The 26,752-nt window shown below is 37.2% G+C and overlaps 1 long non-coding RNA gene and 1 pseudogene across 2 annotated transcripts in view; both read left to right on the top strand.

Annotated features, from left to right (window-relative positions):
- Positions 1 to 26,752, top strand: part of LOC147374576 (uncharacterized) — a 357,138-nt gene that overhangs the window by 134,835 nt on the left and 195,551 nt on the right. The window lies entirely within an intron of this gene.
- Positions 12,645 to 18,311, top strand: LOC147374577 (small ribosomal subunit protein eS4, X isoform-like; annotated as a pseudogene). Its single transcript, XR_015162918.1, has one exon. The product of XR_015162918.1 is annotated as a small ribosomal subunit protein eS4, X isoform-like (transcript).

The raw sequence follows: 26,752 nt of genomic DNA, 5'->3' as shown, positions 1-26,752 counted from the left end.
CAAATCAAAGAAGTGGGTTAGCTTAACTCTAGGCAAATTAAGTTTTTAAAAACCTATAATAAATAAATCCATAGAACTCTGTAAGTTACTGAAGCTTACACAAGAAGAGATATAAAAGCTTAGCAGAACGATTAACATAGACATAAAATTGTCAGTTATTTTGTTTCCAGACCCAGATGACTTGTTCAGCTTTATCAAACATTTTTTGAATTATCTCAGATGTTTTTAGGGTGTTTCAAACCACAGACAATGAAGAAAAATGTGTGTTCTTTTTTATAGGGAGCATAACATTTGTATAAAAATATGACAAAGACAATAAAGGAAAATTAGAAAACAGACTCCTTTAAAAAGTCATTGCAGAATCCTAAATAATAAAATGGTCACATTAAAGCAAAAAGGTATTATGTCCAAGTAAAATTCATAGAAAGATAGTAAAGGCAATCCATTGTTAATAAATGTATAATTTACCATTCAAGTTAAGAAGAAAACCATAATCATCTCCAAAGATCCTAAAACAACAATTGATAAAATTTATACTCACTCCTTTTTAAAAAACACATACATACACAATAAAAACTTATTTTAAACCCAAAACTAGTGTCATCCTCAATGACAAAATGATGAATTCACTTCTATTAAAGTCTAGGGAAAAAAAATGCCATTCGCTCTCATCTCTATATATTATCACTCTATAAATTCTAATTAGTAAGATTAGAGAAACTCAAAGTATTAGAAAGGAAGTTGCAAATTTATTATTTGCAGTTGATGTAATATTTACCTGAAAAATCCAAATAATTGATTTTTTTTTTGTAATGATTGAGCAGGTATACACATCTATCAAAATTTATCAAAGTATGCACTTAATATGTCTTTATTTTAATAATGTAAATTATACGTCAATAAAGTTAATAAGAAGAAAATGCAATTGGCACACTTTTCTACAAATAATTGATTTTTAAATGAGAAATGATATAGAAAAGACATGTTTCACTACAACTTATCATTCCAAAGCTGATATAAAAATCACTAGCATTCATATAAACAAAACAGTGCATTAAAGAATATGAGAAGATACCTCATTGCAAATAATAAAGTGAAAGTATAAAGAAATAAATTTAAGACAAACTATAATGAATATAAATTAAAATAAAAAACAACTATGAAAGAAGGCTTGGCTAAATAGAAATACATTGCTTGCTTTTGGATTGAAAGGCTCCCTATCAATTCAGTTCAGTTCAGTCGCTCAGGCATGTCCGACTCTTTGCGACCCCATGAATTGCAGCAAGCCAGGCCTCCCTGTCCATCACCAACTCCCGGAGTTCACTCAGACTCACGTCCATCGAGTCAGTGATGCCATCCAGCCATCTCATCCTCTGTTGTCCCCTTCTCCTCCTGCCCCCAATCCCTCCCAACATCAGAGTCTTTTCCAATGAGTCAACTCTTTGCATGAGGTGGCCAAAGTACTGGAGTTTCAGCTTTAGCATCATTCCTTCCAAAGAAATCCCAGGGCTGATCTCCTCAAATGGACTAGTTGGATCTCCTTGCAGTCCAAGGGACTCTCAAGTGTCTTCTCCAATACCACAGTTCAAAAGCATCAATTCTTTGGCACTCAGCCTTCTTCACAGTCCAACTCTCACACCCATACATGACCACAGGAAAAACCATAGCCTTGACTAGACGGACCTTTTGTCCATGAGACTTCCCAAGTAAGAATACTGGAATGGGTTGCCAATTCCTCCTCCAGGGGATATAAATGTGTCAAATCTCTCCAAATTTATAAATTTAAAGATGTTCAAAATTTTAAAAATGGCATTCTTATTAAAATTTGACAAACTGATTTTGAAATTCATTTGGAAAAGTTACAGTACTGAAAGCTTTGTAAGATTTTTCTGGGTTAAATGAAACAGAATATAGTAAGAAATAGGATCAATGTCAATGAGAATTTCACAATAATAAAGTGAGACTTCAAATAATTATCATTATGTGGCATTGGACCAAATGCTGGTTCTTTGGGGGAAGAACTGTTATATTTCTACCTGTTGAAGCCATAATAAACCTAGTAATAATGAACATTGGTGAATAGATTTTACTTAACGATACATAACAAAGCTTTGAAATCTAGCACACACATATCTGCTTTAGTTTAATAACTTTATATTGTTCTATTGTGTAACTGAATCATTATTTAAATGGACCTGGTGGCTAGGCATTAAGTTGTCTCCATATTACAAGCAATGCTAAAGTGAACACCCTTTCATAAATGAATAAATGAAATCTTTTGATTAAAATACAAAAAGATGACATGCTTACACTTTAAAAAGTGATCTGCTCATATGTGGGCTTCCCTGGTAGCTCAGATGGTAAGAATCCTCTTGCAATGCGAGAGACCCCAGTTCCAACCCTGGGTTGGAAAGATCCCCTGGAGGAGGAAATGACAACCCATTCTAGTATTCTTACTTGGGAAGTCCCATGGACAGAGGAGCCTGGTGGGCTACAGTCCATGGGGTCGAAAAGAGCCAGACATAATTGAGTGACTAAGTACTGCATGGCACATACTCAGATGGATCTTTTGGAGTTTTTAATGTCTAATGTATTAATTAATGAGCTTCCCTGATGGCTCAGTGGGTAAAGAATCCGCCTGGCAATGCAGGAGACACAGGAGACACGGGTTTGATTCCTGGGTCAGGAAGATCCCCTGGAGAAGGAAATGGCAACCCACACCAGTATTCTTGCCTGGAAAATCCCATGGACAGAGAAGCCTTGTGGGCTACAGTCTAAAGGGTTGCAAAGAGTTGGACAGAATACATTATTGCAGTGTATTTTTTGGCTAGATATTGGGTTTGCAAAGTGGTGAGATATCTTTTAAGGTACATGAAACTGCACAGTATGAACTTTTTTCAGCCTTTGCATGTTATTAACCAAATAATTTCTACGATAGTTAAAGGAAGTTTGTCTGAAATGAAAGTGACGAGAGCAAGCTGCAGAGCATTGTGGATGCCATGATCTTACTTTTAGAGAAAAAAGGCTGTTCATGCATGTATAGTTTGAACTCACAAGGGGACTGAACCAAAAGGAAGAAGAGCTATAAATAAAAAGAAAACAGAAATAAATAATACTATTGGATAGACTTCAAAGATATCTAGATTTGTTTCTACTGATCTTTCTAAATTAGCTAAAATCAGATTCATAACCAGGAAGTATGCAATTAATATTTCACAGCAACATTACTGAAGCTAATAAGAATGTGTGTTTATCAAAATTTTAAGTGTTCTTATTATATTCTTTCTTTCCTTCTTGTTAGAAACTCTACGGTCCTTTCAGTGTGCATCATGGTGGTTTTCAGTTTCTAAATAGTATCTGGTAAACATATGTAACTGAGAACCAAATCAAATAGTAAACCCTAAACAAACAAGGAGCAGAAGTGTTTGGTTACCATGGCATATTCCAGGTTGGATATTTTAAAACAAATGAAGTTATTATGAAATTAGCAATTCTCTCATCAGCAAAACAAGCAAGGAATCTAGATTTTGATTTTATAAAATTCATCTTTAAGACAATATTATTTTAATTAAAGTTTACAGCAAAAGATTGAGAATGCTGTTTATAAGGTCAAGAATCATTTTCTTCAGGATTTCAGTAGAAGAGCAAATAGCGAAAAAAATGAAGTTTGAGTTGTCCCACAAGTGAATTTGTCTATCTAAGCTATTTCTAACTGATAGACATTTCATCAACATTCTTTATTTTCATCTATAAATTATATCACAGTTATTGAAAGGAAAATGAAGAAAGAAAGGAATAAGAAATACATTAATAAAGTGCAGGACAATCTAATCTGTTGGGACATTTTTAGAATGCTGCTGGAAGTATCTCCTTAAATGGTGTCTTCTCAGTGAAGCTCACCTGGACCATCCCATTCTAAGATTAGACTCACCCATCCACCATCATCTGGAGTCTTACTTTGTTTCATGTTCTTTTTTCATGGCATTTATCACTTTTTAAAGGGTTATACACTTACTGTATTTATGGTTCTATCTCTCCTACTGAAACCTAAGAACCAAGAGAAAATCTGTCTGGTTTGTTCTCTGATGTATATACCTAGCATCTGGAATAATGTTGGCACATGATAAGCATGCAATAAATATGTGTTGAATAAATAAAAGTACACAGAAGAAATTCCTTACTATGAAAGCAAAATATTGCAGTAAATTATTAGGTAAGGCTAGACATTCAGCTCTCAAAGATTTAAAAGCACTCACAGTAGGCTGAGTAGAGGAGTAGATTAATTAAAAATTTAGAAGCCATCAAATATTTATGAAACACCTCTTGTGGCAAAGCACATTAACCCAAGTGTGCTATTGTGTTAATTATTAAATTCATAATAAATTTTGGCATTGATATTTTAAGTTAAAAAAAACAATTTGTGTTTCAAGACTCAGAGTTTGCATTCTTTCCTTCAATTGTTTATATATACAGGTCCCAGTATACTCCTTGGTGAGCACAGATTCATGTAGATATCGCATCCAATACTTACATCTTTACTTCCAATATTCTTCCCTTCAGCTACTCACTCCCAAGACCATGCCTTGGACATAACCAACACTTGGAAATTCTTTATTTTTTAAATAATTAATTTGAATAAGTAGCTCTCTGTCTGTAACTTCTGTCTTTCATCAAGCTTAGTTATTTAGCCAGTTATTCAAACCTAATGTAATTTTGAGATTCAGGATTGATCCCCCTGTGCACCAAACCTCTCCTTTGCCTCAAAGCATCAGAAGCTTGTCCTGGTAACCTCCCATCTTTCTGAGGTTGGATTTCATAGCTTATTAAACACTCTCTTTTCACACAGACTATATTAATAATACCAATTCCAAACTGAAACTAATATTAAATGGAATAACAATATTACTATAAATAGTCAACATTTTTGAATCCTTAGTGGATGCCCAACCCTATTGAATTTCTTTACATGTACTTGTTACTTTAATACTGACAGCTCCATAGTGGATGTTGTTTTATCTTCATCATATGTATGAAGAAACTAAAGGAACATTAGGTTAAAAATTCTTGCTTGAGGTCACAAAAGTGGACAGTTTAGAACTGGATTATGAAGCCTAAAATGTAGTTTCCAGAGAACATTCTCGTAAGCGTGGGATCTGCTCTCACTAATCTGCAGAACTGGCCCTTGCAAATTTACAGTGACCTGCCTATTACTAACTGTAATCAGCACTTCTTACGCTCCACACTGGAAGGGTGGAACTGTATATTTATGGCCTCCAAACTTGATTCTCAAATGCTCTCAGACTAGCCTTTTCTGTTTTCTGATTGATTCCCTATTTTTAGTTCTCTCTGTCAAATTATCTCTTCTTTCCTCATCCCTGCCCTTGCCCATTCTTTTCATTGTCAAAACATAACACTGACTTTTGTGTCATAGAGAAAGTAGAAACTAGTAGGTAAATTTTCTGTATCTTTCCCATTCTGTTCTCTTATTTCCATGGATAACTTGTTCTCCTATTTAATGTTGTTCCCTCTACCATCGCTTTGATTCTATGTCTTCCCTTTTACCTGGGCCTTTCACTTTCATAAAACATTTTTGTCTTCCATGATGTCAGAGTACTATGACTTTCCTGTTCTTTGACTCTTTGTTTCTGTTTTCTTTTCTTTTTCTTCCTTACTCTTAAGTTCTAGTATTAAATAATGTTCACTTTAGGCTTGATTCACTTATGCTGCACGCTCCCTCTAGGCTTAGGCTTGATTTGCTTATGCTGCATGCTCCCTCTAGGCTTTATGAATAATTACCATGATACAGGAATTATACATAGGATTTCAATTAAAATTAAAAATCTGTATCTGTAGCTCAATATGTACTGAATATTCCAGCAAATTTAGAAAACTCAGCAGTGGCCACAGGAATGGAAAAGGTAATTTTCATTCCAATCCCCAAAAAAGGCAATGCCAAAGGATGTTCAAACTACCACACAATTGCACTCATCTCACATGCTAACAAAGTAATGCTCAAATTCTCCAAATCAGGCTTCAGCAGCATGTGAGCCGTGAACTTCCAGATATTCAAGCTGGATCTAGAAAAGGCAGAGGAACCAGAGGTCAAATTGCCAACATCCACTGGATCATTGAAAAAGCAAAAGAGTTCCAGAAAAATATTGACTACTGCTTTATTGACTATATCAAAGCCTTTGACTGTGTGGATCACAACAAACTGTGGAAAGTTCTGAAAGAGATGGGAATACCAGACCACCTGACCTGCCTCCTGAGAAATCTGTATGCAGGTCAAGAAGCAACAGTTAGAACTGGACACGGAACAACAGACTGGTTCCAAATTGGGAAAGAGTACATCAAGGCTATATATTGTCACCCTGCTTATTTAACTTATATGCAGAGTACATATGTGAAATGCAAGTCTGGATGAAGCACAAGCTGGAATCAAGATTGCCGAGAAAATATCAATAACCTCAGATATGCAGATGACACCACCCTTATGGCAGAAAGTGAAGAAGAACTATAGAGCCTCTTGATGAAAGTGAAAGAAGAGAGTGAAAAAGTTGGCTTAAAACTCAACATTCAGAAAACTAAGATCATGGCCTCTGGTCCCATCACTTCATGGCTAATAGATGGGGAAGTAATGGAAACAGTGAGAGAATTTATTTTCTTGGGCTCCAAAGTCACTGCAGATGGTGACTGTAGCCATGAAATTAAAATATGCTTATTCCTTGGAAGAAAAGCTGTTACCAACCTAGACAACATATTAAAAAGCAGAGACATTACTTTGCTAACGAAGGTCCATCTACTCAAAGCTATGGTTTATGCAGTAGTCGTGTATGGAAGTGAAAGTTGAACTATAAAGAAAGCTAACCATTGAAGAATTGATGCTTTTGAACTGCGGTGTTGGAGAAGACTCTTGAGAGTCCCTTGGACTGCAAGGAGATCCAACCAGTCCATCCTAAAGGAAATCAGTCCTAAATAGTCATTGGAAGGACTGAAGCTGAAACTGCAATACTTTGGCCACCTGATGTGAAGAACTGACTCATTGGAAAAGATCCTAATGCTGAGAAAGATTGAAGGCAGGATGAGAAGGGGATACAGAGGATGAGATGGTTGGATGGCATCACCGACTTGATGGACATGAGTTTGAGTAAGCTCTGGGAGTTGGTGATGGACAGGGAAGCCTGGTGTGCTACAGTCCATGGGGTCACAAAGAGTTGGACATGACTGAGCGACTGAATCGAACTGATGTGTAGCCCACATCTCTCCTGAGCTTTATCCAATTATCTTATCCAGTATTAAAAGATAAGGTGAAATATATTAAAACTTTTAAAAGTCTGAGTGAAAATTGATTAGAATCAGGCAGCATCCTACCTAGCAAAGGAATTCTGAGAAACTGTACAAAATGAAAGACTTTTATAGGCAAAGTGGAGAGGGAACAATAAAGCTGATTCTAGACAAAAATGAATTGGTTCTTGTGCAGTTACTTTCCTTAGGGGATGGTAGGGGATTATCCCCACTCCAGTACTCTTGCTTGGAAAATCCCATTGGATAGAAGAGCCTGGTAGGCTGCAGTCCATGGGGTTGCGAAGAGTCGGACATGACTAAGCGACTTCAATTTCACTTTTCACTTTTATGCATTGGAGAAGGAAATGGCAACCCACTCCAGTGTTCTTGCCTGGAGAATCCCAGGGACGGGGGAGCCTGGTAGGCTGCCGTCTATGGGGTCGCACAGAGTCGGACACGACTGAAGCGACTTAGCAGCAGCAGCAGGGGATTATCATGTAGACTACCTCACTATTTCTGATGGGGAGACTCCTAATTGATTGGTTTATTTGCGATTCCATTTCTAGGAAAGCCAAAACTGTAAATCAGTCTTGGTTTGGTGATGAAGGCTTAGCATAAGTAACTCTATCTTGGGTCTGTGCCTTGTATTCCAACAGTATGTAATTGTGTCCTGAATATCTTTGCTTGGATGTTTCATAAGCACCTTAAACTCAATATCTAAAATTGACCTTGCATGTTTCACCATGATTTTCTTCTTCCCTCCTTATCTCAGTGAATGGCATCACTATCCACTTAGTTTTTGCAAGGTATAGACTTTAAAATAGAGTCATCCTAAAATACTAGTTTTCTTTCAACACTTACCTCCAAGCAGTCTTCAAAACTTAAAGTTTTTTTTTCTCTTATGTATCTTTTGACTCTATTTACTTCTATCTAATTCAACTGACATTTCCTAATATAGAGAATAATATATATTTTAAAAATACTTAGAGGTGCAACGATCTTCTAGTTGCCCTCTCTTCATCCAATATAGCCATAGTAAACCCATAATAACTATAATCTCACCAATATTAAAATATAAATGGAAACATATTAAAAACCTTAAGAGTTTATCTGAGCAAAAATCTATTTGAATTGGGCAGTGCCAAACAGAAAGTAGTTGAAGTGCTCACTGGCAGAAGTTAGGAGAAAGGCTTCTATGTAACAGGTGAAAAAACAAACCGAGGACATTATTTGAGGGACTGTAGTTTAAGTGTTTCTCTTATTTGGAAAAGACTAGTTGTCTGTTGGTGATTGATTGTCCTTGGTTTCCATGACTTAACCTAGTGGGATTTATAGGCTGAGGTTTTGGTTTGCTTATGTAGGCTGCCAAAGGCATTAGAGTCACCTCAGTCTAATGGTCTCCTTGTCGAATTAACATCAACTAGGAAATAAACTTCCTCCTTCCCCCAAATCCCCAAAGTTTCACCTCATTATTAGTTTAGACTCAGGCTTGAGGTCAGAATCTTGATATTTAAATCAGGATGAGGCAAGTGTGGTTCCTTTCAGTCTGAAGTCCTGTGAACTAAAGAGACAAATTAGTTGTCCTTCAAAATACCCCACATCCAGTGGTGGGATAGAATAACCACAATAGACATTCGTTTTCAAAATGGTGTGGGGAAGGTGGTGAGAGGCACATGGCAGCCACTTGTGCCAAGAAATCCTGAAATCTAATTGAAATCTAGTTAGGCATGAATGCTGACACTTTCAGCTAGCATTCAATTCTGCTTCCTTGGAAATGGATTTCTGAGGCTTTTCCTCTGCACTCTTGGCTTCATTCTCGGAGTCATCTTTCCTTCTCCATAATTAATGGCTCATGCTTGCTGCTGATTGGTTTCTCATTCCTACTTGCTTCCCAAGAAGGTTGAGAATATGATTTATCTTTCCACTGAGACTTTCTATGTCAAAGAATGACATTTCTCAGTGTTTCACCAGTGAAAAGTCCTAGTAGCTTTTGCTCCCAAGTGGAATCTTCTTTTGGTGTTCCCAGAGTCACACAGAGTCGGACACGACTGAAGCAACTTAGCAGCAGCAGCAGCAGCAGAGTTGCTCTTGGAATACCAGGACGTCCATTGTGATGACCATTTTGGCAGAGGGCATGGAGAGATGAATAGTAGATACAGGTAAAGTAATCTAGGTGGTGTGAGATGATCATGCACCTCTCAATCTGTCCACATTTCCCTTCCCCCTTCCTTGACACTGGCCCATTGGAGAAGTTTTTCTGGTGGGAGTCATTATTTTCCTCTGACAAAACCACTGAATTTATAATATTAAAGCAAAAAAAAAAAACAAAAAACCAAAAACTGCAAAGTAGCAAAAGTCCTTCTTTCCCATTTAGACATATTATGTTAGTTCATGAATAGGAGTATATTTTGGGCAGAAGAATTTTCACCCAAAGACGATTTTTTACCCACCTGGCATGTGTAGTCCAAACAATCTTTTATGTATTTACTGTTCCCCCAAACAAAGAAGAAAATAGAAACAAAGATTTTACTCCTCTGAAACCATGTATTAGTTTTTCTAATTCCTGACCATTTATGTTTAAAAGATCCACAGCAGCTTTTAAAATTTTAACCTTGGGGTTAAATAGAAATTTCTGAAGGTAGAAAACTAAAATAGCCTGGGGTATCATTCTTTCTGAGGGTGAAGGTAGCTTTCAGCTTTATTTCCCTGAAATAGCATTCCTGCAAAAACACATGCTAATTGTTCTTCAGTTGCTAAGTTGTGTCCAACTCTTTGTGACCCATGAACTGCAGCATGTCAGGCTTCATTGTCCTTCACTATCTTCCAAAGTTTGCTCAAATTCATGTCCGTTGAGTTGGTGATTCTGTCTAACCATCTCATCCTCTGTCGCCTCCTCCTTTTGCCCTTAATCTTTCCCACCAACTCTTTTTCCAGTGTGTCTTTGCATCAAGTGGCCAAAGTATTGGAGCTTCAGCTTCATCATCAGTCCTTCCAGTGGATATTCAGGATTGATTTCCTTTAGGATTGACTGGTTTGATCTCTTTGATAATTGCTAATAAGTCTGGTCTTAGATAATGTACTTATCTTGTTCTGAGAAGTGTGTCAATTATAGATCAGGTGCCTCTCTGGAGAAGTATGTACTGCTTGTTACAGATAATCTCATTTTAGAGATCATGTTTACATAGATTTTTTAGACCTACGTTAGCATTTTTGTACTACTAGATACATGACTTGTATTTGTCCTGAGAAGGTAATATTTGTGTTGCAATGGTTAGGAGTTATCGTCCATGACAGGCAACCTTGTTCTTCTTTCAACAGTAGTAACCCGACCTAGGGACGATTTTAGATTTCTTCCCTGATTTATCTGTCTTTTAGGCAGAATATTCTTGAAGATGGGCAAATTATGACTAAAATTATTTTTTAACTGGGAAGAAACATTAAGTTTTAATCTTTTTCAAGTAAGAGACCATGAATTAAACCCTTAGCTATACTTCTGTTGACACCATGGTTGACACTGCAATTTTGTCTTTTCCAACAATGAAGCAGAATAAATACCATAGTGTTTTCTATATTTTAGGGGAGACTCTTGAACTCAGAGTCTATGGTAGTTTATACTGGGTACACTTGGTTAAGCTGGAATTAATTTTCTCCAAACCCCCTTCCTTCTGTGGCTTTGGTTTAGAATCGACCAGAGAGAAAGGTGTATGGAAGATGAAAATCCAGTAGTGGCTGCTGTTCTATGATGGCTGGTGTGAGGTGTGGTCAGAAACATAGACGTGGTGGCATGTTCCAGCTTTTCCTCAATGTTGCTTGTTCACCTTCCTGACTACTGTCCCTGACCACATTACGTGGTACATCAGTAGCTTAATATGCCTGGCTTCCCAAATTCTCCTGCAAGCTCCCAAATCTGTCTGCTTGCCCCAGGATTTTAGCTGTTGCTAGATCTAATAGCAAGCTCTCTGTGGATAGACAAAATCCCTGAGAACTAGCACAGAGTGATAACCTAAGGAATCCTAGGAATATCTCAGTCTAATAGTTAACTATTTTTAACGAGTAAGATCTGGTGAACATTTAGATAGAACTGTAGCAACTATTAACCACTGTGATGAGGAACTAAATTTTAAATTTATAATTTTAAGTTACTGAAGTTTAAATTTCAGAACGGAAGTAGTGTAGAATACTTTTCTATGAAGCACAACTTCATTGTCTTGGTAGAATGACATTTCGCTTTAACTGTTGCATTGTATCAGTTGTTATTTATCATGTGCAGATCAGGTGTGTGCATGTACTTACTGTCCATGGATTGACTCAATTTGATGTGACTTTTTTCTATACACCCATGTAAAATTATGACATGTTTACCTGAGATTTTATGCATTGCTGCTGCTGCTGCTAAGTCGCTTCAGTCATGTCTGACTCTGTGTGACCCTATAGATGGCAGCCCACCAGGCTTCCCCGTCCCTGGGATTCTCCAGGCAAGAACACTGGAGTGGGTTGCCATTTCCTTATACCTAGGTAATTAATAATTGGTAATTAAAAGGAAATACTAATTATTATTTTAATTGTAATTGTTATTTTACCTAAAAATAAGTATGGACTCATTTTCAGATTTGAAATGAAGGCTTACTGTGGATGTAGCATTGAGTGGAGATGTTAAAACTAGTAAAGCAAAAAAAAAAAAGAGGTCATAAATTGCATGGTGAACAGCAATTGCAAGTCACTAGGACAGAGCAGAACCAAAAAGCTATTTCATTGTTGTGTAAAATTAAAAAAAATAAAATGGATGATTTGAACAAATTGATGGTAAATTTGATATTTACTCAACAAAAAAATCAATCACATTAGCAGTGTGAAGTCAAAATTTAAGAAAGAATAAACAAAACACATCAGCTGAAATGAAAAATCCAGTGCATAACAAACTTTTAAATGACTTGTAACAGGATCTGATCTCGTAAATAATGAATTTTTGTATAAAAATTCTTGATGATTCAAAATAATGCAAAAGACAATGACTAATTTTACTTTTTTAAAAGCCTTCTTTGATGTGGCTACCAGACAATTAGAATTTATTCATATAGCTTGTTAAATTTCCACTGAACAGTGCTGATTTAAAAAGTATACCAAGACTTGAATTAAAGTCTCATGTAAGCAAACCAGATAAACTTCATTACAGTTCTTCTCATTTCTAAGGGATGTTTGCAAAGCATATTTTATTTTTTAGTATGTAGTTCATAAATATTTGATATTTTGCTGTTAGTATTACTGGTTACTTGTGTTTATATGTGCCAGTAAATATTCATACATTATAGAATATTTCTACATAAACTTACAAAATGGAAAAAACATACTTTACTACCATATACAGTCATTACTAGCATATTAATAGCATTTTTTAAAGCACAAAATTCATTTCAAAGTAATTAAAATCATAGAGGAATATATGAAAAAGTCACTATTGGAAGTAAAGCCTTATCAACCACAGCTGATGAGACATGATGTAATTAGATAAAGTGGAAATATAAGTGTTGCCAGTGAATATCAATTTTCATAGGAATCTAGGAGTAAATATTTGGTAGAATAAATAATGAGAAATACCAACCTGCCTTTGTTGGTTAGAAGTAGTTCTTGATAACCATATTGCTTAAGTGTAATTATTTTTATATATTTAGGGTAATATTTGATATAACATTCAGTGACTAAAAGACCTCTTGATAAAGTGAAAGAGGAGAGTGAAAAAGTTGGCTTAAAGCTCAACATTCAGAAAACGAAGATCATGGCATCTGGTCCCATCACTTCATGGCAAATAGATGGGGAAACAGTGCAAACAGTGTCAGACTTTATTTTTGGGGGCTCTAAAATCAGTGCAGATGGGGATTGCAGCTGTGAAATTAAAAGATGCTTACTCCTTGGAAGGAAAGTTATGACCAACCTAGATAGCATATTGAAAAGGAGAGATATTACTTTGCCAACAAAGGTCCGTCTAGTCAAGGCTATGGTTTTTCCAGTGGTCATGTGTGGATGTGAGAGTTGGACTGTGAAGAAAGCTGAGCACTGAAGAATTGATCCTTTTATTTATTTATTTATTTTTTTACTCCTTTTAAACTGTGGTGTTGGAGAAGACTCTTGAGAGTCCCTTGGACTGCAAGGAGATCCAACCAGTCCATCCTAAAGGAGACCAGTCCTGGGTGTTCATTGGAAGGACTAGTGCTGAAGCTGAAACTCCAGTACTTTGGTCACCTCATGCAAAGAGTTGACGCATTAGAAAAGACTCTGATGCAGGGAGGAATTGGGGGCAGGAGGAGAAGGGGACAACAGAGGACGAGATGGCTGGATGGCATCACTGACTCGATGGACATGAGTTTGAGTGAACTCCGTGAGTTGGTGATGGACAGGGAGGCCTGGCGTGCTGCAATTCATGAGGTCACAAAGAGTGGGACACGACTGAGTGAACTGAACTGATAGAATGTGAGGCAGGTGGGACTTACAGACGGCAGAGTAAGGTACTTAATAAACCCTCTTCCCAGCAAAACACCATTTTCACTGATAAAAATCACTTACTGATTGTAAGTAAAAGTAATTTTAAGTCTCTGGATATTGTCCTAAGGGCAGAGAGTGAATGAAGAAATGTCCATTCAAAAAAAAAAAAAAGAAAAGAAAAGAAAAAAAATGTACTAAATCTCAGGAGGAATAGTTTGAATTTGTGGCAGTTGAGTCATAACCTGCTCCCTTAACCCTACCCTAGCTCCGTGTTACAGAAGCTCTATTCCAGGTGCTCTTCCCTGTGTACTGCAGTCAGAAGAGATGGGTTCCCTCTTGCCTGAGCTTCCGGTCTGAGGCTACAGTTTCATTTCTTACCCTGGTCCCAGCCCAGTGTTGCAGAATGCCTACCCACTGCAGATGTGGCTGAGAGAAATAGGTCTTTCTTTCCCTATCCAATCCTTGGTCATAAAGCAGGAATTCAACCTCAAATGCTGTAGGTTAGGACCCAATTTTATAAGGCAGGGGTCCATGTCAGGACGAACAACCCAAGAAAACAAAGGAAAGCCACCCTGCGTTCCCCCTTGTGGCCACGCATACACCAAGTTGTCAGTCTTGGAAAAGCAGGTCCTTACCCAAAGCTCTGCTGAAATGGTACAAAGGTTCAGCCCAGGAAGAAACGCAGCCCATAAAGACAATGAGCTTTGCAGTTCTGCCTAAGGAAACTGGCTTTATTTAGAACACATCATGGAGAAGTCTGTACCTAAGGGTGATTTTAAAATGTGGACCTCTTGTTGAGGGCAACTAAGAAAGAGCAACCAGCTCTTTTCGTGCCTAGCGCAGCCATGGCTCGGGGTCCCAAGAAGCATCTGAAATGTGTAGCAGCTCCAAAACATTGGATGCCAAATAAACTGACTGGTGTGTTTGCCCCTCATCCATCTACCGGCCCCCACAAGCTAAGGGAATGTCTCCCCCTAATCATTTTCCTAAGGGATAGACTTAAATATGCCCTAACTGGAGATGAAGTAAAGAAGATTTGCATGCAGCATTTCATTAAGATCGATGGCAAAGTCCGCACAGATATAACCTACCCTGCTGGTTTTATGGATGTCATCAGCATTGATAGGACTGGAGAGAATTTTTGTTTGACCTATGACACCAAGGGTCGCTTTGCTGTTCATTGTATTGCACCTGAGGAGGCCAAGTATAAACTGTGCAAAGTGAAAGATATTTGTGGGGACAAAAGGAATCCCTCATCTGGTAACCCATGATGCTCGTACCATTTGTTACCCTGATCCCCTCATCAAGGTGAATAATACCATTCAGATTGACTTGGAGACTGGCAAGATTACTGATTTCATCAAATTTGACACTGATAACCTGTGCATGGTGACTGGAGGTGCTAATCTGGGAAGAATTGATGTGATTACAAACCAGGAGAGACATCCAGGTTCTTTTGATGTGGTTCATGTAACAGCAACAGCTTTGCCACACGGCTCTCAAACATTTTAATTATTGGCAAAGGCAACAAACCATGGATCTCTCTTCCCTGTGGAAAGGGTATTCACCTTACCATTGCTGAGATAAGAGATTGGCAGCCAAACAGAGCAGTGGATAAAATGATCTCTATGTGATGTGATTGGAAAAATCTTTGTAATTACAGATAATACCAAGTGATTAATAGCATCTTTGGTGTTTGCTGTGGTTTGGGTTTTTGGTTTGTTTGCTTGCTTTGAATTTTCAGGCAGGCTTGGCATGCTGGGATATGATGTCTCCTATAGGCTAGACTTCAGTGATGGTAGGAGAACATATCAAACCTTGGCAAGAAGGAAAAGCAAGTAAATAATTATTTTATACATAAAAAAAGAGCAACCAGAAGTTTAATGGAATGAGAGAAAAAGATAACCAAGAAGAGCCCTACTGGGACCTTAGTCAGTTCTGGAAGTCAGGAAGGTTGTCACATGCACTGGGCTATACCCATTCAGTAGCAATCGGAGCAGGTATTTCCCTAAGCTACACAAGATTCATCAGTACAGGGCAGAACCCTTACTACAATAAGGGCCTTAAACATAAACTCTGATCAAATATATATTGAACAATAAGCTCCTCTTACCTGGGGCTGCTCCTAGGAAGCTAGGTGTAAAAATAAAATCACAGAAATCACCAATAGACTAGGAAACTGTGCAGATCCAAGGCTACTTTGTCTTGGGAGAGATCAGAATGGTATTCTCTTAGCTACTTGTCCCTGATTGAACACAGGGCAACAAAACAAACTCAAGTGTGATAGCATCCTCCAAGCCACATAGGTTTTAACCAGTAAGTGGCTCGTGCCAACCAAGCATAGCTCCTAGGGAGTCAGACCAAGAGATGAAAACAATGGGATGAAATCTGAGTAGCAAAATTAGACCTGCACATGGGGAAGGAATTAGACTTTTCAGAATTAGTTCATTGAACAAAAACATTTGACCCTTGAATAGCGTGAGGATTAGGAATGCCACTTTTGTATAGTGGAAAGTCTGTAGATATTTTAGTTGGCCGTCTATATCTGTGGCCTCTCATCTTCAGATTCAACCAACCATGGACCATGTAGTATTGTAGGACATATTTATTGAAAGAAATCTGTGTATAAGTGGACCTGTTGTCCACCTGTCAAATCCATGTTGTTCAAGGGTCAACTGTAAGCAAATGACTTGGTAAACAAGAGAAATACTCAGAGTGTTATCAGTATCTAGATTTGCTTAAATATACCTGAAATGTATAGTTTTCAATAAAATTGAGATATGCAGGGAAAGAGTAAAGTATAATCTGTATGCATAATAATCTAGCAAGCAATAAAAATTACTTTGAAGGAGGCCCATATGGGAAGCTGGCAGACTTGACAGACAGAAATCGAAACAGCTTTAATGTTATAAATATGTTTAAAAACTGAAAGAAATGATGCTTAAAGAATTGCAGATATGATGATAATGCCTCATGAATAAAAATAAAGGGATGAAAGTACTAAAAAAAAAAAAAAGGAAAATTTGAAGACGAAAAGTACGATAGCCCAAACAAAAAATCAGTAGATGGGCTCAATAGTAGACTTCATCTGTCAGAAGAAAGAATCAGCAAACTGAAGACAGATGAGTAGAGATTAGGCAATCTGAAGAAAAGAGAAACAATGAAAAAATAAAGAATAAAATCTCAGAAAAATTTGGGACACAATTAAACAGACAAGATTATGTGATGGATATACTAGAGGAAATAGGAAGAGGGGAAAAGACAGGAGATGAATCAAATAAATGATGTCTGGAAACTTTGCAGATATGAAGAAAAGTGCAAGTCTACACATCCAAGAAGTTGAAAAACTTCAAACAGGACAAATGGAAAGCAACCCATTATGAAATACATTATAGTAAAAGTGTTCAAAGACGAAGGTAAATCTTGAAAGCAGAAAGTGAAAAAACATCTCAACCTGTACACGGGAACTTCAGTAACAGAAACAATTAACTTCTTAGAAATGAATAGAGTCAGAAGGCAGTGGGAAGACATAGGCAAGGTGCTTAAAGTATATTAAAAAAAAAGCTGTCAAAAATCTTAAATTTAGCAAAACTATCTTTCAATAATAAGGTGAAATAATACTGCCAGATAAAGGAAAACTGAGTGGTTAGGATGCTGGAACACTGGACTTACAAAAAATAAAAGAAGTTTTTGAAAAGGAAGCAGAAATGGTAAAAAAAAAAAAAAAAGAAAGAAAGAAAGGTTATATACTGGCTGTCCTTTCTTCTCTCAGCTTCTCTAAAAAGACATATAAAAAGTAGTAATTTAACAATGTATTGGTGGAGTTGTAGCTTATACAGGTCTGTATGCCACTAATAGCACAAACACGATGGCAAAGAGGAAACTGGCTTATAGATGAATAAATTTTCCATATTCCTTTGGAACTAAGTTATTATAAATCTGAAGTAGAGTCTGACAAAACTATAATTTAAAAAATCATTAAAGTAAGCTGATAAAGGAGGAATAGAAGAACAGACAAGAAATGAGATGCATAGAAAACAAAAAATGAAAGGGCAAATGTTCATCCGGCAATATCAGTAATAAATATGAATGGATTAAAAATCTGATCAGAAGACAGAGATTGCTATATGGGTAAAAGAAACCTAATTGAATTCTTGATATTTATAGAAAATACATTATAGATTAAAAAAATGCAAATAGAGTGTAAGTAAAAGGGTAGAAAAATAATATCAAAAGGAGAGCTGGAATAACTATAATAATGTTAAAATAGACTTTAAGAGAAAAGTTCATACTAGAGACAAAGGAAATTTTATGTTGATAAATGGGATCAATTAGGAACACACAATTATAAACATATTTGTATCTAACAGAAACCCTAAACCACGAAGCAAAACATAATAGGATGGAAGAGAGAAACAGACAATTCAAAAATAAAAAAGGAAGATAAATAATAATAAATAGAACAACTTGCATAATGGAAAGAACCACTAGGCAGAAGATCAACTAGTAAAAAGGAGACCTGAAAATGATTCACCCAACTAAATGTAAAAGACGTCTACAAACTCTTCACCCAACAAAAGCACATTCTTAATTGCATGTGGAACATCCTTCAAGGTAGACCACATGGTATGCTATTAAACAATCTCAATAAATCTAAAGGGATTGAAATATACACATTTGTTTTCTAACAGCAATGAAATGTAATTAGAAATTAATAGCAAGAAAAATTGGAAAATTCAAATATTTGGAAATTTAAAAACACATTCCTAATAAACAATAAAAGAAGAAATTAGAGTTAGAAAAGTTTGGGGAAAAAAAAAAAACACAACATACTAAAATTCATGAAATCAGATACAACCATGCTTAGAGAGAAATTTATAGTTACCAAGTTTGCTATTTGGAGTGCTTAATATTGTTAAGAGGTTGATAGTCCCAAATTGAATTATACAATCTTTATTAAATTTCCAGATGACTTTTCTTTTAGAAATTGACATACCTTTTCCAAAATTCATATGAAAGTGCAAGATGCCTAAAATGGTCAAAATAATTGTTTGTAGAAAAATGAATTTTGAGGACTCAGATTGCCTAACTTAAGATATTGCAGAATTTCAGTAAATAAGACATTATAGTAACTGGCTTAAGGATATATGAGAGACTAGAAATAAACTCTTACTATCATGGTATAGGGGAACAAAATTTGCCACCCAAAAGTGTCTCTGGCATGCAGATTATTTTGAGCTGAAAACAATCAAGGCCTAAAACACTCTGAAAGAAATTTGACCTTCCCCCAAGCTGCCTAAAAAATTTGTGTTCAATGGCTAAGTTGTGTGTGATTCTTTGCAATTCCGTGGACGGCAGCACTTCCATGGACTTCCCTGCCCATCAGCAACTCCCGGAGCCTACTCAAACTCATGTCCATTGAGTCGGTGATGCCATTCAACTATCTCTTCCTCTGTCGTCCCCTTCCCCTCCCACCTTCAGTCAATCCCAGCATCAAGGTCTTTTCAAATGAGTCAGTTCTTTGCATCAGGTGGCCAAAATATTGGAGTTTCAGCTTCAACATCAGTCCTTCCAATGAATATTCAGGACTGATTTCCTTCAGGGTTGACAGGTTGGATCTCCTTGCAGTCCAAGGGACTCTCAAGAGTCTCTAACACCACAGTTTAAAAGCATCAATTCTTCGTTGCTCAGCTTTCTTTATAGTCCGACTCTCACATGCATACATGACTACTGGAAAAACCATAGCTTGGACTAGATGGACCTTTGTTGGCAAAGTAATGTCTCTGCTTTTGAATATGCTGTCGAGATTGGTCATAATGTTTCTTTCAAGGAGCAAGCATCTTTTAATTTCATGGCTGCAGTCACCATCTGCAGTGATTTTGGAGCCCAAGAAAATAAATTTTCTCACTGTTTCTATTGTTTCCCCATCTATTAGCCATGAAGTGATGGGACCAGATGCCATGATCTTAGTTTTCTGAATGTTGAAGTTTTAAGCCAACATTTTTACTCTCCTCTTTCACTTTCATCAAGAGGCTCTTTAGTTCTTCTTTGCTTTCTGCCATAAGGGTGGTGTCATCTGCATATCAGAGGTTATTGATATTTCTCCTGACAATCTTGATTTCAGCTTGTGCTTCATCCAGCCCTGCATTTTACATGATGTACTCTGCATATATGTTAAATAAGCAGGGTGACAATATATTGCCTTGACGCATGGCCAGTTCTAACTGTTGCTTCTTGACCTGCATATAGATTTCTCAGGAGGCAGGTCAGGTAGTCTGGTATTCCCATCTCTTGAAGAATTTTCCACAGTTTGTTTTGATCTACACAGTCAAAAGCTTTGGCATAGTCAATAGAGGAGAAGTATACATTTTTGTGGAACTCTTTCGCTTTTCGATGAGCCAATAGATGTTGGCAATTTGACCTCTGTCTTTTCTAAATCCATCTTGAACATTTGGAAGTTCACAGTTCACATACTGTTGAAGCCTGGCTTGGAGAATTTTGGGCATTACTTTACTAGCGTATGAGATGAGTGCAGTTGTGCTGTAGTTTGAGCATTCTTTGGCATTGCCTTTCTTTGGGATTGAAATGAAAATGTGTATTATTTAATTTCATAGATACGATATATGTCTAGAACCACAATTTCATAAGGACAGAATATAGATTAGTTATTGCTTAGTGCTAGGCATGACAAATGCAGAGTGATTATTAAGGAGAAGGGGTTTTCTTAGAGGGGAAGAGATCTAAAATCAGATTGTGGTGGTGATGGTACAGTCCTACTGTTGCCAAAATCTTGGCTGTCTGTGCACTGGTGCCAAACGGAAATACAGAGACAAAATTATGGACAAGAAGGAAAGAACAGCTTTATTACTTTGCCAGGCAAAAGGGGAACACAGTAGGCTAGTGGCCTCAAGAAATGTTCCCCCCTCCCTGGTGAGTAGGGAAAAGTTATATAGTCAGGCAGGAGTATGTGATAGGGATCAAGGCAATAACAGTCTTGTATTCTTCCTTCTGCAAAGTTCAAAATGGTGTGGTTCCTGACAAAATTAGACCATATACAGGGTCTTATGTGGGGCTTCTCTGATGGCTCAGATGGTAAAGAATCTGGCTGCAATGCAGGAGACCCGGTTCAATCACCAGGTTGGGAAGATCCCCTGGGGAAGGAAATGGCAACCCACTCCGGTATTCTTACCTGGAGAATCCTATCAACAGGGGAACCTGGTGAGGTACAGTCCATGGAATCACAGAGAGTCAGACAGGACTGAGTGACTGACACTTTTACTTTCAGGGTCTTAGGTGATCCAGTCTCCCAAACTGAATGAGACTCCCTGGTCTTTTAATCTTGTCTCAGGTGGTTTTGCTGCTGTTTCCCACAAGAGTGGAACACAACTTAGCGATGAAACCACCAACATTCCTTTGATTAGCGACTGTTCTGCCATTTGGAACTGAGAGAAGGTCATGAAGGCTGAGTCATGCCTATAATAAATGGTGGACAAGGAAACCTCTGTGCCCATGAATCCCACAGGGACCCAGTTGGCATCACTATGAGTACATTGTGATGTATGTTTGTTTTTGGTCACTCAGTTGTGTCAGACTCTGCGACCTCATGGACTGCAGCCTGCCAGGCTCCTCTGTCCTTGGGATTTTCCTGGCAAGAATACTGGAGTGGATTGCCATTTCCCCCTCCAGGGAATCTTCTCAACCTGTGGATTGAATCTGCATCTCCTGCATGGCAGTTGGATTCTTTACCACTGAGACACCAGGGAAGCATCGTTTAATTTTATACAATAAACAGGAGAATTATAGATCTGTTTTTTAAAAAGCAATGACCCGTGAAGGCATACATCTGTTTTAAGTGTACTTCTCTTTCCTATTTTCTTATATGCATCTTGTCCTTTTTGTACCTTGAAACTCGTGTCTCAAGTTATTCAGTAGATGAAAGTAATTATTTCTATTATCAATACTATAATAAACAGCATAGGTAAATTGAATTTTATTTTACTAACAGATATTTTCAATATACAGTCTACTCAATTAACTCTTTTGTATTAAAAAAAATTAGTCTAGCTCTATATTCATGGTGGTCAGGAAATAGATAATTAGAAACATCCCAATCTTTCTGGTTTCTTTGGTTGGCTACATGCTAGCTGTAATACCTTTATTCCCTTAGTGTATTACTTCCTTAAAATATGCTGTTTACTCTCTTTTCAGAGTAGACTCTATTATAGTGCTCAGCATTTATGTATCAATTTGCATTTAAATTGTCCATCTTATAATCGTTAGTTATCTCCCATGACAACCATTATCAGCACCACTGTTTATGAAATGCCCACTAGTATTCCTCTTGCTTGTGGGCTCAAGGATTGATTCTGTTGAGAGGAAGAAGCAACACAGCTTTACAGATGTTTGATCAGCAGGCCAAGGTTGCGGAACAGTCTTGTGGCCATCCTGGGATTAGTACTCAAAATTTTCTCTTTTTAACTGTTCCATGCCCCACTTACCTGCACAGGTTCCCTATGGAAAAGGATAAACAGAAAGTATTTCACCACATCTCATGTTTCTAATATGTTTGCTGAGATTTTCATGTTCCAGCAGATTCTATGGGGCACAGCTCTGTGGTTAAAATCATGCCATCCCTCTAGGCTTACATTTCAATTAACTCTGTCATCTGGAGTACTGGTTCCCTTTAGCAATCATTTTCTTCCATGTTATTCTACTGATCTTTTCCATGTATCCTTCCTTTGCTATGTGGTGAGCTTTACTTCTCAAAACTGAAGCAAAACATACAACACTTCTTTTTTCTTTTTTGACTGTTAAATATCAAAGCTTATGTTTTACTGTGCAAACCTTAAGCTGTACAAAGTAATTTAACGATAAACCATTTCTGAACCAGCTGTTGTTGGGATGTTTCCCATTTCTATAAACCATGGATTTTTCAAAACTAGTCTTTTTTTTTTTTTTTAAAGAGACTAGGGGCAGTTGTGGAAATTTGTGAGTTCTGAAGATGTTTCTTTCATCTTTATTTTTACGATGTTTGAAAGAAAAGAGATTGAAATTAAATCCTTCATAATAACTAAATTGTTTCCTAAATCCTTCTGAAAATGCACAAGCATTTCCAAAGCTCACCCTGAGGAAATAATCATATCTTTATGGGGCCTTCTTTATGCCACTAACATGTCCTCCTCGTCTCTCCTCCCAACATTACATAGCACACAAAGCTTCACATAAGATGCAACGCTGCTTAAGTTAAAAAAAAAAAAAAAAACACAACCTCTAGGTAAATTTTTTAAAATTTGAGTTTTCATTAACAATCACATGGACATTATATTTTGAAAATGACAAGTGGTGTTGCAGGAAAGGGGACCTTCCGGGGCCCAAGAGTGGGTCCTTGTCTAACACTCAGAAATGGATTGTCTTAGGAGACATACTGTTGACCAATGAAGAGACTTTATTGGGAAGGGGCACCTGAGGGGGTGGAGAGTAGGAGGGTAAGGGAACCCAGGAGAGCTGCTCTGTCATGTGGGTTGCAGTCTCAGGTTTTATGGTAATGGGATTGGTTTCAGGATTATCTCTGGCCTATTATTCTGACTCAGGGTCCTTCCTGATGGTTCACGCATCGCTCAGCCAAGATGGGTGCCAACAAGGAGGAGTCTGGGAGGTGCGAGGACATGCGGTGTCTCCTTTCAACCTTGTCCAGAATTCTTCCAGTTGGTGGTGGCTTTTAGTTCTTTGCTCCTTACCAGGACTTCCTGTCATAAAATAACTGATGCAAATGGTTACTATGCTGCCTGGCCAGGGTGGGCAGTTTCAGTCACTGTTTCCCTAGCACTGGGAACCTGTCCTATTCATAATTCAGATTAGGAAAACCGTATTTACTGTACCAACAATCTTAATTTCCTATGACCAATGAGTAACTTTAAAACCTTACCTCTTAGGAGAAATTTCTGTGAAGACCATGAGCCATACAAATCAACCTTTCCCCAGAGATATCTGTGTGTGTGCATGTACATATGTAGTTTCTATATAATGAATTATGCTGTAAAACTGTGCTGTCCCTACAAGGGAATCTATAGTATTCTTTATATGTGTTTGAGTATATATTTGCTTGGAGCAAAAATAAGTGCATACCAGGAACTAGGAATTAAGTGCTTACAAGAAACAGAAAATATATCATAAACCATAATGGATTCAGCACTCAGTATGTTTCTGGCTAGAAACTAGTACAATGTCTCCATATATCTATAACTTTTTATCCTGGAAATACCAAACTTATTCTCTACCACCAATAAAAGTATCAAGTATTATTTATTCAAAATGTTTCCATAACATGTCACTATTTAGTATTTGAAATTTGCTGTTTACTATTATTTACTTGTTGACTTTTATTCCCTGCTCTGTATTAGAATGCAAACCTTGTGAGGAAAGGAACTTTATCTGCCTTGTTCGCCACTGCATCTCCAACACCTGGAATAATATCAGTCATACTGTACCTGCTTAAAAATATGTGTTGAATAAAAGATTGAAATAGGCTAAATAATCATAGTCATTTGGAGATATAATTTACGTAGACTTGTTCATCTATCAAAATATTTTAATACAAAACAGTTTAAAAAAATAATTTACCCCGGAAAATTCTTTTCCTCTTTTTCTTCCTTTCAAAATATGTGTAAACTTAATTGCTCATAACTTATAAATTATCACTAAATCTGTAAATTCTTCTCAGATTTAAGACTTTGTGGATACCTCTCCCTGTCCCTCCTTCTCTTTCTCTCTCTATCTTTGCAAAAATTTAAGGTTGGTTATGAATCACTGATACTGAAGCATAAAAGTATCAAGAGTGTGTATTTTTTGAACTTTTATCATCTTCCATTTGTAAAAGTTCTTCCTATGAGATTTATTTATTTTATTTAAAATGGGTTGAATTTCTTAACTAAAAGAACTTTACATGAATTTCTAAATGAGCTTTTCTCTGACATTTGGTTTTCATGGTTCATCCATCTCCATTGTCCCTTATACCTTTTCTCTCACCCTCAGGACCTCATCTCTCTATCATGGTTGCATTAGCTTTTGAGAGGGGAATTTATTTTATTGACTATTTTTAAGAGTAATTTTAGGTTAACGGAACAATTGAAAGGAATGTACAGGGATATCCCATAGACTTCTTGCCCCAACACATGCATAGCCTTCCCTATCATCACCATCCCACCTTCATGGTACATTTGTTATAAGTGATGAACATAAATTAATGCATTGTGATTATCCAAAGTCCATAGTTACCATTAGGGCTTACTCTTGCTGTTATACATTCTATAGGTTTGGACAAATGTTTAATGATATGTATCCATCATTTCAGAGGTAAGGATCTTTTTTAAGACTGTACATTATACTAGTCTCTCTTATTTTTCTAGCTTTGTTTTCCTGTTGCACATAAGAGTAGAGAAAGGAGATAGAATTACAGACAAGTTAGTCTGTGGTTTTTTAATAACTTCCCCTATAGATGAAGGTGGAAAAAATTTGGAAGAGTTTGAGAATGATATATATGTGTGTGTGTGTGCGTGCTCAAGAATTCTTATACTCCTAGATAATAGATAATTTAGATTAATTATATTTCTTGTCCATTCCAAGATAATTCTATTTGGGTAGCATCTGGGAAGTACTGCACATGAATGGGTGATTTACAACTTCTGTTTTTTCAATTTAGAACTAAGTTACCATCTACCAACTGTCAGGAGAAAACATGCCAGAAAAGATAGGGTTTATATTTCTCCACCTGGCTGGCTTACCCAGTTGATCATTATAAAAGGAATAAATAGTGAGAAACTCACAGAGATAGAGGATAGAAGACAGAAACATCTGTGAAAAGGCATTGCACTTTTTTTTTCCTTTTAATTTATATATATTAATTGGAGGCTGATTACTTTATATTGTGATGGATTTTGCCATACATTCACATGAATCAGCCATGGATGTACATGTGTTTCCCATCCTGACATTCCATCCCACCTCTCTCCCAATCCCATCCCTCAAGGTCATCCCAGTGCACCAGCCCTGAGCACCCTGCCTCATGTATCAAACTTGGACTGGCGAACTATTTCACGTATGATAATATACATGTTTCAATGCTATTCTCTCAAATCATCCCACCCTCACCTTCTCCCATAGAGTCCAAAAGTCTGTTCTTTACATCTGTGTCTCTTTTACTGTCTCACATATAGGGTCATCATTACCATCTTTCTAAATTCCATATATATGCGTTAATATTACTGTACTGGTGTTTTTTCTTTCTGACTTAACTTCACTCTGTATAAAGGGCTCCAGTTTCATCCACCTCATTAGAACTGACTCAAATGCATTCATTTTAATAGCTGAGTAATATTCCATTGTGTATATGTACCACAGCTTTCTTACCATTCATCTGCCAATGGAAATTTGGTTGCTTCCATGTCCAATGGCAACCCACTCCAGTACTCTTGCCTGGAAAATCCCATGGACGGAGGAGCCTGGTGGGCTGCAGTCCAAGGGGTCGCTGAGAGTTGGACACGACCCAGTAACTTCCTACTTTCACTTTCCACTTTCATGCATTGGAGAAGGAAATGACAACCCACTCCAGTGGTCTTGCCTGGAGAATCCAGGGATGGGGGAGCCTGGTAGGCTGCCATCTATGGGGTCGCACAGAGTCTGACATGACTGAAGCAACTTAGCAGCAGCAGCATGTCCTGGCTATTGTAACAGTGCTGTGATAAACATTGGGGAACATGTGTCTCTTTCAATTCTAGTTTCCTTAGTGTGTATGCCAAGCAGTTGGATTGCTGGGTCATATGGCAATTCTATTTCCAGTTTTTAAAGGAATCTCCACACTGTTCTCCATAGTGGCTGTACTAGTTTGCATTCCTATCAACAGTGTAAGAGGGTTCCCTTTTCTCTGCACCGTCTCCAGCATTTATTGTTTGTAGACTTGATAGCAGCCATTCTGACTGGCATGAGATGGTACCTC

This window comes from Bos grunniens, chromosome 4 (assembly GCF_055505025.1).
Source record: "Bos grunniens cultivar Pamir isolate PY7600 chromosome 4, Bosgru_T2T1.0, whole genome shotgun sequence".
Lineage (NCBI taxonomy): Eukaryota > Metazoa > Chordata > Mammalia > Artiodactyla > Bovidae > Bos > Bos grunniens.
Note: the sequence above shows the minus strand (reverse complement) of the source record. Positions and strands in the feature narration are given on the sequence as shown.